Source organism: Ursus americanus, chromosome 20, assembly GCF_024610735.1.
Source record: "Ursus americanus isolate L20-20 chromosome 20, mUrsAme1.1.p, whole genome shotgun sequence".
In the NCBI taxonomy this organism is placed as follows: Eukaryota; Metazoa; Chordata; class Mammalia; order Carnivora; family Ursidae; genus Ursus; species Ursus americanus.
This window is the reverse complement of record NC_142146.1, coordinates 32,688,857-32,703,592: the sequence shown is the minus strand read 5'-3', so window position 1 is coordinate 32,703,592 and position 14,736 is coordinate 32,688,857.

The window sequence follows — 14,736 nt, the reverse complement described above, 5'->3', positions numbered from 1 at the left end:
TGATTGTACATGCATGGGTTTATTTCTGGGCTCTCAATTCTGTTCCATCAGTCTACGTGTCTGATTTTATGCTAAAACCATATGATTTTGATGACTGAGTATAACACTGAGGTATAGTTTGAAATCAGGAAGTGTGATACCTCCAGATTTATTCTTCTTTCTCAAGATTGCTTTAGATATTAGGGTCTTTTGTGATTCCATACAAATTTTGGAATCATTTTTTCAATTTCTTTAAAAAACGCAATTAGAATTTTGATAGGGATTGCACTGAATCTATGGATGGGTTTGGATACTGTATTGGTTACTGTATTGGTTTGGGTACCTTGCATTGAATCTATAGATGGTAATCCTTGCTTGAGAACCTAGAGTTGATTTGAGACACCCCCCCCCCAAAGAAAAGGAAGAGGAGAAGGAAAATGAATGAGGAAATGAGAGGGAGGAGAAATAGATCAGAATACAAATTATAATTTACATTTCCATATGATTTTTAGTTCACAGTGTTCTGTCATACACTTGTGGCAACTCTAAGCTCCTGCCTGAAAAAGATGAACCTTCATGCCAGATGCTGTGATGGCACTCTGTATCATCTTCCAGAGTACCTCTCACAATTACTGGCATATATTTATTAGTGATCACTAATCTATCCCCAATACCTAGCACACTGCTCAGTGCATTGCAGCTATTTAGTAATTGTTTATGAACTCTGAGAAGCCTTATCATCTACATCTTATAGATATATCATTAGAGAGTTGACATTTCAATCTAGGGAACTGGATTCCAAGTTTGTTGCTCTTTCCAGTAAACATCAGCTAATATAGTGCACTTTTTTTCTTTCATGGGAAAAATATGAAAGTGGGAAAAAAATGGAAGGGGAGAATAACTGAGAGAAAGAAGAAAGGGAAGAGGGGAAGAAGAAATCATAGAGATGGAGAGAAGTGGTTTGAAATTGATACCTTGATGAGGAAGTGAGGATAAATACAGACTCACCAAAGATGGACTTTGCTGAGCAGGACTGCCCGACCCCCAGGAGTGGAAGTGTGGTAAGGTGGACCACAACTACAATTTCCATGCTGGATTCATACACATGCACAAATGACCAAGTGTGTCCTGCCTGTGTTCTTACTAGACTACGTACCGCAGCAAGCGGTCTGCTAAGGGACAGGAAAACCAAAGGCCAAGGTTTAGTCAGGAAAACAATATTGGACATCATCACTACCTTGAAAGCTCATTCCAATTCTCCTGTTGATAAGCAGTATCTCTGTTAGGACGAAGGGAGACCAGACTAGTAGGTAACATGGAACAGGATTAAGTAACCAAGTACAGATCTGAGCTCCTAGGGCTGGATTTGGAAGCAGCAAGTGATATGGGTAAGGCTCATCCCTCTAATATATTTCTTGTATGGCAGAATGGGCCACCAGCAGGACTGTGGCAATGACTTAGGCTTCCACTCGCTGTGTTTCAGGGCCCCAGTATGGGTGAGACAGAACCCAACAATTGGGTATTAGGAGATGGTCTCACATTTGCTTCTTTTAAGGCAGACAGGGAGATCTTGTGACTGCTTATCCCCAGGTACACTGTCCTCCCCGTAGCAGGGTACCTCTGGTGGAGATCACCTTGCATTTACTCATGTGCCTCCAAAGCTTCTCATTTTCCACATTAGCCATGATGTACAAGAGGTCGTGAAACACTGCCCTAGCCAAGACTCTCGTAGGGAGGGAGGATTAAGTGTGAATATGGACATGTCTCTGTCTGGGAAACTTCTCATTACCTAGTCCTGAGATTTATTAAAAGGGGCAGATAGATCTAGTCAAGTTCACTGGGCAGCCCCTCTGCAGGTACAAGAGATTAATGGCTTTCAAATCTGTTAGGCCAGTGATTCTTCAAATTTAATGATAAGAGTCTCCTGGCAGGCACATTAAAACAGTTTCCTGGGCCCTTCCCCTGAGATTGGAATTCAGTAGTTTGGACTAGGGCTCACGCGTGCATTTTTGATGAGCTCCTAGGTGATGCAATGCTGCTGGTCCGAGCCCCCTACTTTGAAGTTACTCCAGAAAAAGACGGGAAAAAAGCAGGGGGAGGAGAGGTGGAGATAATAGACTACCAGACTCTCTAGGGTGTTCACTCGTGTATGGGATAATCTTGTGTGTGTGTGTGTGTGTGTGTGTGTGTGTGTGTGTGTGTGTGTGCGGGGAAGGGTTGTTTGGTCTTTGCATGCTCTGGTTCTTGCTCTCCCCTCCACAATGAGGAAACTAGTTCCTTGGAGTTTAGGGAGGCAGAAAATGGAGGCCAGTGGATGGATAGAGAACTGGAGAGCTGAGAGGGGAGAGAGAAGGAGGAAGCACAGGAAACTCAGGACCTAGTGATGGAAAAGTTTTCCAGGCAGTTTGGGGTGGGGGGGCCCATGTGAGAGCAGCTGTGGGGCATGAGTGAAATAGATGGGAGAGGAAAGAGAATTTCTTTGAGTGCCATGGCCCTCAAGGTGCCAGGGTATAAATGGAGACCGTGCAAATGTATCTGTGAAATGCAAGAAAGAACTCAAGTTATTGTGAAATTAATTTTTGACTGCTGGGTGGCATGTGTCTTAGGATATGAAGCTGCTGTGTCTTCGGCTTCACTATGGTTACGGTAGCATGATAGTTCTGATATATCATATGCGGGAGACTGGGGGGCCCAGGGCCCAGTGGGTCCCTCGTCCTGATTAAGTCCCTTCCTTGTTTCTCACTGGGCCAACTGTTGCAATGGTTCTCTGCTGATATTCTGCCTTGAAGCCTGGTCCCTGTAATCCCTCCACACACAGCCATTAGGCTAATAAGCCTAAACTAGAACTCTGAGAGCAACAGCTGACCTGCAGTGACTTCTGCCCCAGAGCCCTAGTTTTAGAACAGGCTTCCATTTCCCCTCCTAGCCTCTGAAGAGATTATTACAGGTTCCACTGACTGTTGATTTTAACCAAAATACCTTTCAAGGCAGTCAAGACCTCAGACTCCTCATTTCTATGGATGCTTCCAATATCCTTTCCAGCCACATGTACTTCACATTCCACACCTTTGTTCCCTGGACATTTACTTATAGTTTTCCATCTCCATGCTTTTGCACATGCTATTCCTGCCAGTAGGAATGTGTTCCTTACCCTCTGCTTGGTAAGGTAGGGATTTTTAGTATATTCTTAGCTACATTCTTCAAGGTGTAGCTCAAATGCCTTGTCTTTCAGGAATCTTCTCTGATCATCTCCAATCATCTGTCCCACTACGAATCTTTCTTTGTACTTTCCTGTACTCCACTTATATTGTGGATGCCTATGTAGTCTCGTCTGTCCCCCTCAACCTGTGTCATCCAAAATGGTGGCCACTAGCCACGTGTGGTATTTAAATTAATTAAAATGAAATGAAATACAAAGTTCAGTTTCTCAGCGTCACTAGCCACATTCAAGTGCTCAGTAGCCCACGTAGCTAGTGGTTAGTGTATTGGACAGCACAGACAAAGAACCTTCCACCATCACAGAAAGCTCTATTGGACAATGATGGGACCATATGTCATTCACTCCATCTCATGTTTATTGAAAAAAAATTAGTTGCATTGAATCAATTAAAATTTTATTGGTCGTTTTGTATTGATTTGCCAACCCGCACTGGAGCTTCATGTTTTCAGCTTTTAAAAAGGCTTGCTTTCTCTTTTGAGGATGGGCTATGTTCTGTTGAAATGAAGCCCTGTCTCCCCTTTCTGTGGGTTGCCTTCATTTCAGAGCCTTTCTGAGAGTTGTTTGGTGCATGTCTTCCTCTGAGATGTGGCCTGGGTCACTTCCCATGCTTAACCCTTGAACAGCATTCGTTAGTAATGAGGCGTCTGCCTTGGAGGGAAGAGCAGAGTGCTGTAACCCTTAGGGTTATGCTACCACACAGGAGAGGCTGCCTCTCCTAGACAGACCCTCACGCCTGCAGGGGGCAAGAGACATGGACACAAGGACACCTGTGACAATCAGCAATGGTATTTTGAGCGATCCTTTCTCGTTAACTTCTTTCAAGACTGTTTGTGGAAGAGGCTTCCCGGAAGGCACCACAAGGCCAGAGTGACCACAAGAGGGCACCAACGCACCTTAAACAGCCTTTACCTCCCCAAACCTCTGGAACATTTCCTTGCAATGCAAGGGCAGGACACAACGAACACACATCAGATGAGAAAGGAATAAGAAAAAAAAAAAGAAAAAAAATTCATCACGTTGTTCTGTCTAACTGGAAGGCCTGCTTACCATATATTTATGCATCAGGACCTCCTTAAATATAGGAATCACAAGAACGTTAGACAATAATAGGCAGACAAGAGATTAGATTGAAAATACTTCAAATAAGAATGTGAATAGGTCAGTAGACTTTAAAACAGAATAAACCGCACTTCGAAGCAAGGTAGCTATGGAAACATTACTGAAATCATTCTGTTACTTCATGGCTGTGGTGGTTTCTGCAACCAGAAAATGCTGTCAAGGGAGGACAGAATATTATTTTCTTTTTTCTCTCCAGTTTTATTGAGAAATAATTGACATATAAGTTTAAGGCATACAGCATGATGGTTTCATTTACATATATTGTGAAATGGTTCTTATAATTTTCTTATAAATAATACAACAGAGGATCTTATATGGAAAGTTGCAAGAAATTAGATTTCAGAGGTAGAGATGTTTCGATAAAAACACCAACAGCTTTAATTTGGTTTCTGATAACTTAGCTCTGGGTTTGCAGTTGTTAAATTTTTCTCTATTTCTGTTTTCTGTTGCAGAAAGAGAGCTGGTGAGAGATTTGTTTCCATGTCTCTGGTTATATTATATACACGCAAATGTACGCACATTAAGCATGGCTGATAGAAGTCACCTTCACCCCTGGTATGACTCATGTGAGGGCAAGTGACCTATATGTAGCACTTGGACAAGGGGTTTACTTTTTTATAGTGGGTAGGCCTGAAGCTATGCTTCCTAAAGCCACTGGGTTCTGCCACTGACTCTCCAAGACCCTAGAGCATCTGTACATGCCCTCTAGCTTCCAGGCAAACCGCAGTCAGCACATAAAGGTTCCATGGCTCTTCGCTGACCACGCCCATCATATAGGTGGAGGTGTGGGGAAACAAAGTAGGTTGATATAAGAGGGTTAAGTATTTGGTAAGGAGGGTAAATGTGGTAAGATACGGTTAGTAAGGAGCCCAACATGCCTCTATCCTGTCCTGATGAGCACCTCTTCTCTCCAGAGTTTCAAGGGAGCTGTATATAAAAGGAACACTAATAAATTGGGAATCAAATACCCAATATGGCAATGTAGTAAGCTCTAGTAGGAGACCACATTTTCCATGTGACTGAGGTCTCAAGACAAAGAGGTGGGATTTCCTAGCTTCACTTGAACCTAAAAATTAGAATATTACTTCTACCAGCCTGGCCACAAAGAGAAAGGAAGTCAGAGAGGTAGGAGCGTGTAGCAATATACAGAGCGGGCCATGACTTAATGGCATGTGTGGAGAAAGAAGAAAGGAAAAGAGCAGAGGAGCCCCGCATAATTATTTAAAAGGACAGTGGTCAATATCCTGGGGGAGGGGTAGGGATTTTGTACAGTCTGACTTGTCTTAGGGAAAGAGATCTCAGGTTCCTCCTTAGAAGTGGATTGAATAACTTCAGTGAGCATCAGAATTACCTAGAGGCCTTATTGAAACACAAGTTGCTGGGTACCACCCCAGAGTTTCTGATTCAGTAGGTTTGGAGTAGGGCTGAAGAATCTATTAACAAATTACTGGGGATCCTGATGTCTCTGGTTCAGGGACCATGCTTTGAAAGCCATGGCTCTAGAGCATTGTAAGTGGTTTAGGTAAAGTACCAACAATGTGGGTATAATATGGATTTAATTCTGTCCCTGAAACAGAAACCTAACAAACGGCTTATTACTTAAAAAAAATTATAATTCACACATCATACAATTTTTCCATTTCGAGTACATAATTCAATGGTTTTTAGTATGTTCACAGTATGCGTACCTCTGTTAGATAACTTTCATCACCCCGAAAAGGAACCTGTACTTATTAGCAATCACTCCCCATTCTTCCACACTCCTCCAGCCATAGGCAACCACTGAACACTGTCTTTTTTTTTTTTAAGATTGATTTATTTATTTTAGAGAGAGAGCACAAGAGTGGAGAGGGCCAGAGGGAGAGGGAGAGAGAGACAGACAGACAGACAGACACCCTACTGAGCATGAAGTCCAATGCAGGGCTTGATCCCATGACCCTGAGACCATGACCCAAGCCCGAAATCAAGAATCAGACATCCAGGGATGCCTGGGTGGCTCAGTCAGTTAAACATCTGCCTTCGGCTCAGGTCATAATCCTGGGGTTCTAGGATTGAGTCCCGCATCTGGCTCCCTGGAGCCTGGTTCTCCCTCTGTCTGCAGCTCGCCCTGCTTGTGCCCTCTCTCTCTGACAAATAAATAAATAAAATCTTAAAAAAAAAAAAAGAATCAGATGTCCAATGACTGAGCCACCCAGTCACTCCACTTTCTGTCTTTATAGATTTGCCTATTTTGTACATTTCATGTAAATGGAATCACATAATATGTGGTCTTTTATGGCAGGCTTCTTTCACTTAGTATAATGTTTTGAAATTTCATCCATGTTGTAGCATACACCAGTACTTTATTCCTTTATATTGCCTAGTAATATTTCACTGTATGTTTACAATCCGTATTTTATTTACCCACTCATTAGTTAATTGATGTTTGGGTTGTTTCTACTTTTTGGCTATTATAAATAATGCTGCTATGAACATTCATGTACAAGTTTTTGTGTGGGTATATGATTTCATCTTTCCTAGGTCTATACCTAGGAATGGATTTGCTGGGTTATAGGATAACTCTATATTTAGCATTTTGAGGAATTTCCAAAGTGTTTTCCAAAATGGCTAAAATTTTATACTTTACATGCCCATCAGCAGTGAGGGTCCAATTTCTCCATATCCTCACCGACCCTTGTCTTTTGATTATAGCTATCCTACTGGGCCTTAAGTGGTATCTCACATTGTTTTGATTTGTATTTTCCTGATGGCTAGTAATGTTGAGAATCTTTTTTGTGCTTATTAGCTATTTGTATATCTTCTTTGGAGAAACGTCTCTTCTTATCCTTAGACCATTTTAAAATTGGATTGTTAGCCTTTTTATTATTGAGTTGTAGGAGTTCTTTATATTCTAGATGTAAGTTCTTTATCACAGTTATGACTTAACATTTCTCTCATTATGTGTGGGTTTTCTTTTCACTTTCTTGATGGTGTCTTTTTTTTTTTAAGATTTTATTCATTTATTTGAGAGCGAGAGAGTGGAGAGAGCACAAGAGAGAGACAAGGCAGGGGGCAGAGGGAGAGGGAGACTTGATCCCAGGACCTCAGGATCATGACCTGAGCCGAAGGCAGATGCTTAATCCACTGAGCCACCCAGATGCTCTGATGGTATCTTTTGAAAAACAAAGGTTTTTAAATTTCAATAAAGTCTGATTTGCCCATTTTTAATTTTAGCAATTTGCTTTTGGTGTAACATCTAAAAAACCAATGCTTAATCCAATGTCACAAAGATTTACTTCCATGTTTTCTTCTAACAGTTTTATAGTTTTAGCTCTTATGTTTATGCCTATGATTAATTTTAAGTTAATTTTTGCATATGGTGTGAGGAAAGGGTCCAGCTTCATTCTTTTGCATATGGATGTCCAGTCATCATCCATTATTTAAAAAAAAAACCACAAATAAAAAATTAGAGCAAAGAAAAAGTTCCTGTTTGGTGTGAACTTTTAAAATATTAATGTGGTTTGTACAGTATTTATTTTTATGGCTTTGCTCATACGTGATCAGATGTACGTATTCATCTAGTAAATACTTACAGAGCATCTGCTTTGTCCCAAACATGTCTAAGTTGCTGGTGATATAGCAATAAATAAAGCAAAGTCTTTACCTATAAGCAGCCTATGTGCTCGTGAGGAAGATGGGTATAAACAAATAAATGATCGGTGGTAGTGATAAGTATTATGAAGAAAATGCAGAGTAAGAGGGTAGAAGTTGGGGTGCCAGAGTGGCTCAGGCAATTAAGTGGCCAACTCTTGATTTCAGCTTGGGTCACGATGTCAGGGTCGTGGGATCGAGCCCCACATCGGGCTCCATGATGGGTGGGGAGTCTGCTTGGGGTTCTCTCTCTCCCTTTCCCATAGCCCTTCCCCCAGCTCACACTTGCTCACTCTCTCTCTCTCTCTCTCTCTCTTAAATAAATAAATAAATAAGATCTTTTTTAGAAAAGAGGGAAGAAGTTATGTGGGATTAGGGAGAGAATGCTATTTTATATTGAGTAGGAAATTTGGGGAATGCCTCTCTAAAGTGGCCGCATTTATTCAGTGATCCTAAAGTAAGGGAGCAAGCCATGTAAATATCTGGAGGAAGTGTTCCAGGCAGAGGGAAGAGAAAATGCAAATGTCATGGAGCAAGAATATTCTTGGAATTTTCTTAGAAGAGTAAACAAGGCAGTGAGGCTAGAGTGTGATAAATGAGGGGGAAATGGGTAGAAAATAATGTTGGAGAGGTAGTCAGGGACTAGGCCCCTGAGAAAACCAGACTGCCCAAGAATTGTCTGATCTTTTGCCTGACAAAGCATTTTGAGTTACCAGATTTGCATTGGCCTTGAACAAAAGTCAATACCATTCTTTCTCCCTCTTTGAATCTAGTACCTGCCTCAAAACTTTTAGTAAACAGGTTAATAATAAAGAATACAAATATATGAACATAATTCTAAGGCATAGATTTACTTGAAAATAAACAAAAATCAAAGTAATTCAAAGGAAAAAGTAATTCAAAAAAGAAACTTTCCCTATTTTGTTTTCCTATGTGATTTCCATTACCCAAACCTTCCCCCTTTCTTAGTTTAAGGTCTGTGACCAGGTCTGCTGGTTGCCCACCAAAAATCTCCTCTTTTCTCCAATTTAGTAATAGGAAGACCTGCTCAGCCACAGACTCCCTTTTCTCAAATTCCCTTACAGTAGCTGGGCTCATGTGACCAGTTTTCACCAATGGAATATGAGTGGAAGCAATGTGTATCACTTCTGAGCTGTGGCCTTTAAGAGGCAGGTAGACCTTTTTTAGCTCTTTCCTTTTCACCAGCTGAATGCAGAGACTGCAGGGGATGATGGGGCCCTAGAGGATAGTGTAGCCACAAATTGAAGGAGACTGGGTCCCTGAATCAGTATATGATGAAGAGCTTCCCGCTGATTCAGAAAAGCTTGCCTTGAATAATTATGTGGGCAAATTAATATTTCTTTTTGTGTTTGAGCTATTACATTTGTGAATATGTTTGTGACAGCAATTTAGCCTACTGTAACTAATATAAACTCAACTTGGACAAAAACAAAAAATAAACTACTTGGAAAGCTAGATCAAAGGGAACTAGGATTGAGAACAAGTTCAGATTAGGATCTGAGAAAGAGGCATCTGGACAGAGGAGGTTCATGATCAAATGGTTTCCTCTCTCTGGCTGTACGCACTAAGATTGTGTGGGAAAAGAGCTTTTCATCTTTGCTGTGCCCTTGGCAGTGGAGGTGAAGGGGTGGTGTGGGTGGTGGTGAAAGTGTGGCAGCAGTAATGGGGCAGGGAATAACTCTTGAATATGTCTTCAGGACCACCAGAACAAGTTGGCAGAAATGACGCCTGACCTGGGGAGGGTCACTGGGCCCTGAGTATGTCTATCATCTCTGTTCAGCCGATGAGCTGCAGACCTCTCCACAGACCATAAGCAGGAACTTATTGATTCAATAGAACTCTGACTTTTTTCTTTTAAAGATTTACTTACTTATTTTAAAGAGAGAGAGAGAGAGCGAGAGTGCATGAGTCAAGGGAGGGGGAGAGAGAGGATGAGAGAACATCAAGCAGACTCCCTGCTGAGCCTGGAGCCTAACTTGGGGCTCTATCCCATGACTCTGAGATCATGACCTAAGCCGATATAAAGACTTGGCCACTTAACTGACTGAGGCACCCAGGTGTCCCTGACTACTACTAATTCTTCTTCTAATTCTCCTTCTTCTTCTCCTTTTCCTTCTTCTTCTTCTTCTTCTTCTTCTTCTTCTTCTTCTTCTTCCTCTTCCTCTTCCTCTTCTTCTTCTTCTTCATTCTTCTTCTTCTCCTTCTCCTTCTTCTTCTTTAAGATTTTTATTTATTTATTTGTCAGAGAGAGAGAGAGAGTGAGCACAAGCAGGGGGAGTGGCAGGAAGAGGTAGAAGCGGCAGGCTCCCTGCTGAGCAAGGAGCCTGATGTGGGACTTGATCCCAGGACCCTGGGATCATGACCTGAGGCAAAGGCAGATGCTTAGCTGACTGAGCCACCTAGGTGTCCCCTGACTTCTTTTTTTTTTTAACTGAAAGAATAAAGATCTTTATTAGGCACTGTAAGTATCATTCAATAATCTTCAAATTCATCGCATGAAAATCTAGCCACAATCAATCAAGCTTAATAGTTCATTCTGGCACGATTCATGGGTTAGGGTGAAACTCCCATCAACTTACATTACATTAAGACATTGAGATACCTACTGAGCTCTCGAGGTCAGGGAATAAAGAGCTACACCTCATTTCCAATTACTAGTGAGCACTCCAACTATTTATGGAAGAAGAGATCATTTGTATGAGGCAAGGAGAATTCTGGGCTGATGGCACTGGCCATAAGGTCACATGGTCACTAGTGAATCTCTTTGCTGAGGAAAGTAGATGAAGGCACATTAACTTTGGGTAAGTCGAATAAGTAGGAGGTATGGTGAATTTAGGTGAGTGCAGTAAATGGTGCTGGCCAAATTTTGTCAAGTGATTTGGTGATTTAAGGATGAGAAATCTGCCTGTAGCCACACCTGGATTTTCTATTCCTTTTGTTTCTTTTTCCTTAAAATTTTTAAAGGCAAAAATTGAAAAACTTTTCACTTTTATCTCAGCTGGGCCAAGAGAAAAATTACTTATTAAAGTTTAAGCCAAGACAGGTGGGAAGAGCAAACTGCCACAGGAAGCAATTGTGATGCTCTAAGAGGTCATCTCTCTTAGAGGAGTGAGGGGCTGGGATAAATGAAGACAGGTGTCTTTCCTGGGAGGGCATTAGGATAGAGATGGTTGGTCCTCCTTTCCTCCTGGAATTTTTCTTCACAAATTTCCATGTGTGTGTGTATGTGTGTGGTTGTTAACTTTTTATTTGCAAATAATTTTAAACCTATGCTATAGTTACAAGAACAAGAATAGAACATAGAACGTCCATGTACTCTTTCCCCATATTCACCTACTGTTAACATCTTGTTGAATTTGCTTTATCATTTGTGTGTGCTTGTGCACTAACACATACATACACACGCATAATTTTTTCTGAACAATTTAAATGATATTGTATACATCATTGCCTTTACCTCTAAGTACCTCGGTGTATATTTCCTAAGACTAAAAATAGCCTATTTTTAAAAAATTTTTTTTATTATGTTATGTTAGTCACCATAAAAATAGCCTATTGACCACAATACAATTGATTTACATTACAATGCAATTCACAACACAATTTAACATTATGCAGTTGTTGGAGCTAATCTAGCTTCGATATTCTAATATTTTTAATTGACCCAATAATGTTCTTTATAGCATTTTCCCCCCTTTCAGTGATGGGTCCAGTCTAGGATCAGGCATGACATTTAGTTATTATTTCGCCTTTTTAGTCACTTTTAACTTGGAACATATCTATAGCCTTTCTTTTTCTTTGAAGACATTGGTATTTTTTTTTCAAAATTTTGTTTCAATTCAAGTTAGTTTGTAGAGAGTGTAGTATTAGTTTCAGAGGTAGAATTTAGGTGAGTGATTCATCAGTTGCATGTAACACCTAGTGCTCATTACATCATGTGCCCTCCTTAATGCTCATCACCTAGTCACCCCATCCCCCCACCCCACTCCCCTCCAGGGGCCCTCAGTTTGCTTCCTGTACTTAAGAGTCTCTTATGGCTTGACTCCCTCTCTGTTGAAGACATTGATATTTTTGAAGAATTCAGTACTTAAAAAAAAAATGTTTTTCATTTTGGATTTGTCTGATGTTTCCTGATAGTTAGGTTCAGTTATGCATTCCAGGTATAACCCACAGCTAGTACTACATCTGGAGGCCTCTTTTTGGTGATGCTAATTTTGTTCACCCCCCTTTAAGGAGACCCTTTAAGACCATGAAGATATTATGCTCCCCGTCAGTATTCCCCTCCAGATTTAGCAACCATTGATGATTCTTGCTTGAACCAATCTTTGCCCTGATGGTTACAAAATGATGACTTCCCAACTCCAGTAATCCCCAAATTTACCAGTTGGCATTTGGCTTTCTCTGTGATTTTGATTCTGTTATAAGAGCAACTTTCCTCATAGAACTCAGGAAGAACTGATTCCCATAATGTACAAATTTGAATTCTATTTTTGTACATAGGAATAGGATGTTTTACTCTTATATCTGACAACCTGCTAAAATAAGATATCATAGAAAAACTTCTCAATCTTGGCTTAAAAACATTATATTCTGTTGAAATATTGTGTAGGTAGAAGGAAGATTGTGAATGAGTTGGGAGGTCTTTAGCACCTAGTAAAGAAACAACCGGGGGCACCTGGGTGGCTCAGGCGGTTAAATGTCTGCCTTTGGCTCAGGTTGCGACCTTGGGGTTCCGGGATGGAGTCCTACTTTGGGATCCCAGCTCAGTGGGGAGCCTGCTTCTCCCACTCCCTCTGCCTGCCGCTCCCCCTGCTTGTGCTCTCTCTCTCTCAAATGAATAAATAAAATCTTAAAAAAGAAAAAAAAAAAAAAGAAACAACCAAGTAAGAAAATAAACAGTTGACTACCATGGACAGAAAGGCTGGTTGAAGAAGGCTTTCCCCTTTGTGTTACATTACCTCCTTCTTACGTGAAAAGGAGAAAAGCTACTGTGTGTATGTGTGTGTGCGTGTGTGTGTTCCGCACCGTGTATACTACGTGGGTTGAATCTAATTCCTCTTCTTGGCTGTTGGCAAATGGTGCAGAGTGGAAGGTCAGCCTCTCATGAGAAGAACAGAGCGATTAGATAGCGAGACTGTTAATTAGAATGCGAAGACTGCAGTGGGGCACTTTCTTACTGATAAGCTGTGTGAAGGTAGCTAAAATTGGGAAAAGCTGGAGAGACACCATGTGGAATATTTTTGGTGCCAAAATCTCTAATACCCTGAAGGAAAAAAAAGCCAAGTGTCAACCCAAAGAGGATTTAAAGTCTAAGGAAAGACAGGGTGAATTTGAGTTTAAGCTGTGAGTGAGTGCCAAGACTGGATTAAGTGGTGAATGATGACCACTAACGGTAGTAACGAGGTATACGCATTTCTTTTAATCTTGCTCTAAATGCTGTAATCAATTTTTATCTATAATAATTTGAGATGAATTGTTATGCTTTGTTAACTTAATGAAGTATTCTATTTCTATAGGAAAAGCATGGAGGCGTGGAAAAGCATGCTAACTTCTCTTTCTCTTGTGGGAAACCTCTTGTTCCAACCTACAGTCACACCAAGGCCACGTCTACCCCAGGAGCAGCCAGCAAAAATGGTAGTCATAGTTATGAGGGGGAAGAGTCCATATGTGCAAGGTCCAAAACCCAAACCTACAAAAAGGTAGCAAGCAAGTTTTTCAGAGGAATGAGAGACAGTGAGAGGAGCCATAAAGGTGCCCAGAGTCCATGGAGACAGAAATTCTGCCCTGCATCCCTGATAGATGGATGGAGCTTGAGTCAGGGAGATGACTTTTGGCCTAGACATCAACCGAAAGTTGATGAGACCTTGAACACACCAGCTTCTTTGTCTAGATGCTTCTTATCCACACCATAGGGCCAAATGCTACCATTTCCAAACTTCTTCTATCCCTTTACTGCTCTTGCTGATGTTACATGGTCTAAACTATTAAGGACCGGGATGGACGGGGGCCCTGTTAAGAGAGTTTTCCCCTTAGTGTCAGGAAATGGTAAAATGATTTCCAGAAGAGATGCCTTGGAAACTTGATATACATTGCAAAGGGAAAAGGCAAACCCCTTCCTAATTAAAAAGAAAGATGTTTGGAGGACAGGCAGGGACATGCAAGTGTAGGGCGAAAGTACTAGAAACAATAGCATTGGGGGTGAATCACAGCCCCTCATTTCCTAGCTCCTTGCTTGGGGTATTAGTTACCTAAACCCCTGACCATCGGTTTTGTCATTCTCATCACAGGCGTTAAAAGTACTTACCGCTTGGTGTTGCAAGGAATAATTTAATAATTTATATTTAATAATTTATGTACATCTCTTGGTATGAAGCTTGAAACACAGTGAGCATTAAGTAAGTGGTAGCCAGTGTTGGTGGCTATTATCATCAGGCCTAACTTATGGTGCCGGATACGAAAACACTTGTGCAATCTGCCTCCTGCCCGCCTACTTATCTTGTCTCCTGCCATTCACTCATTCCTTCATCCCTATAGTATATATTCACCATGAACATGCACCAGACTCCAGCCAGGCCTGTGCCCGTTTCTTCTCCCCTTTCTCACCTTTGTTCTTACCATGCTTCCGAACAGATGCCCCTTCCCATGGTTTCATCTCATCCTGAGGCTCAGGGTAAGTCCAGTTTGCTCCCTGAAGCATTTGAGCTATTTCTGCTCACTTCAGACTCTACCCTTCTTTGAATCATTATTGGAATTATTGTTTGTGTCAT